General features: G+C 40.1%; 1 non-coding gene across 1 annotated transcript; it reads left to right on the top strand.

The window, feature by feature from the left end:
* The first annotated feature begins 245 nt into the window (after nt 1–245).
* Nucleotides 246–351, top strand: LOC118480826. The gene has a single exon (XR_004863806.1). It is a non-coding gene; the product is annotated as a small nucleolar RNA R71 (small nucleolar RNA).
* Nucleotides 352–2,484: the final 2,133 nt, after the last annotated feature.

Here is a 2,484-nt window from a genome sequence, read left to right as displayed (position 1 = left end):
AAATTTGGTTAGAGGTTTGAACATTACCATCATCTACCGCATGCACTTGAGTTCGGGTAACGGCCGGTCGTGCCCTCCTTGACGCTTGAGCTTTTCTTTTTGATGTGATTGCCATTTGCTCCAAAAACTCCCAATCGTCATGCTCGTAGTTTGTACCAAAAGTACCATTTGTGATGGACATTAAATCGCGAGCATCTTCGGCACTTAACCCCTCGTGGAAAGCATTCATCAATTCCCAAAGTTCAATCCAATGATGAGGGCAATTCTTGATCATCATGTTGAAACGCTCAAAGGCCTCATGAAACATTTCACCTTGTTGTTGTTGAAAACTCCTCAACCCCTTTCTAGCATCATTGGTCTTTTGAGCGGTGTAAAATTCATGTAAAAATATTTGTTGCATCTTCGCCCATGTATAGATAGACGCTGAAGGTAGAGTGTAAAACCACTTCTTTGCCTTGTCTTCCAAAGAAAATTGGAATAGTACTAGTTTGACATCATCGGTCGAAAATCCTTGACTCCCAAGAGTGTTGCAAATCGAGTCATAGGCCTCCAAATGAAAATAAGGCTCCTCCGTTGCTAGACCCTTACATTTTGGCAAACTTTGCAATGAATTGGTTCTCCCTTCGAATGTCCTCCCTTGATTATTGTGAGCAATAACTACCGGTGAAGGATTGTGAGTAATTATCGGCCTAAAATGCGCTTCAATGCCCCTCGCATGTTCTCTAAGATGTCTTCTTGGTACACCCAACCGACCCCTTGAACGAATAGGACCCATTGGTCTTTGCATAGGCCCTTGAGGTACATGTGGTTGAAATTGATGTTGTGGCATCGGTGGATGTTGAATTGGCCTTTGGAATTGTGGTTGTACATTTTATGGATGAACTTGTTGCAATGGTATAGGATGTTGCACTTGTGGCCCTTGTAGCCTTGGCCGAATATGTTGTGGTATAAGTTGTTGTTGTGGAACTCCACCAACACTTGGCATTCCTTGAGTTTGACCTTGTACATAAGAAAATTCCCCTTGATCTCCATCACCCCCGTATGCATATCCGTCTTCATCATAACCCTCAAAATCTTCATACCCCTCATCATATCCATCTCCTCCTATACCCGAAGATTGCCCAAATGGAAGAGTTGAATATTGGAAACCCGACTGGTTCAATGGTCTAAATGATGAAGTAGCATGAACAATGGTTGAATTTGGTGCTATTGAATAGGTTGAAGATGATTGACCCGCACCTGGGAAGAAATGGGTGAATGGTGGAATTGTAGTAGAAGGGTTAAAAGTAAGTGTCGGTTCCTCTTGGGTGGTAATGGGTTGTGCAGTGTTGGTTGGTGTAACATCATGAGGTGGAGTAGGGTCGGTAGTGGTGTTAGGCATGGTAGTATTTGGCGAGGGTTGAGTTGATGATGGTATGAAAGGTGGTATAAGTTCACCCGTAGTGGGTGGTGGTGGTGGCGGTGGATCCATGTATCTAAGTGGTGTAATTGGTGTAGTTGGTGTTGTTGGTGATCCGCTGATTCTGTTTTCCCTTAACAAAATTTTGTTTCCTCTTAAAGTTTGCTCAATTTCCGGATCAAATGCCAATGGTGATAGCTTGTGAGAGCTTCAAGTACGCACGCACCTATAAATACCTGCACACTAACACACCCAGCGTAAACCACAAAAATAACAAACCTAAAAAGATCCAAAAATAACACACATTGCGCACTACTCCCCGGAAACGGCGCCAAAATTTGACGTGATGTCGTGGTCACAATCAAATTTAATCCAAATACTACTAATAGATAGCGGTAAGTGGGTATCGAACACAGGGAGTTTATGAAATGTGTGTTATTTAGAAGTTTATCTAAGTTAACTAGAATTAAACTAAATGCAAGTAAAGTAAATTTCAAGAGTTGATTTGATTGAATTGGTTTTAAAACTAAAATTACTACTGTAATTGCAAAAATGAAAGTATTGGTTGTAAGCAAATTAGAGATAAATGACCATCTTTAATTTCCGGTTTGTTTTGACATTTATGCTATCATTCCACTAGAAAGAACTACATAGACATAGTTCATGTGTGATTAATTGCAGTGATGAAAGGGAACTAAGTACTCAGATTCCTAGAACGTGAGGTTGTTACCCGATGATCAATCAACCCTTACCCAAGCCTAACTATACCCATGATATCTCGATTGCCAACGGCACCAAGAACGTATGGTTTCTAATTAGTTTAACATAAGACTCAACAAGTTACTAACAATCAATCACACACCATAACAAGCAATTCAATAAGGATAAAGATTGTTATTCTAGAAATAAGGAATTCAAGCATAAAGTCTTACATAATCTTCCACCAAAGATGATCACAAAGTGTTTAGCCACTCATGGCTTGAATCAACATCATCATACCAGTTTCAATGTTCATAGAGATAAAAAACATAAAACTCAAGATTAAAGATTGTTTTCCAAGCTAAAAGTAGTCTCTAAGTGCTCCC

This window comes from Helianthus annuus, chromosome 7 (assembly GCF_002127325.2).
Source record: "Helianthus annuus cultivar XRQ/B chromosome 7, HanXRQr2.0-SUNRISE, whole genome shotgun sequence".
Classification (NCBI taxonomy): Eukaryota; Viridiplantae; Streptophyta; class Magnoliopsida; order Asterales; family Asteraceae; genus Helianthus; species Helianthus annuus.
Note: the sequence above shows the minus strand (reverse complement) of the source record. Positions and strands in the feature narration are given on the sequence as shown.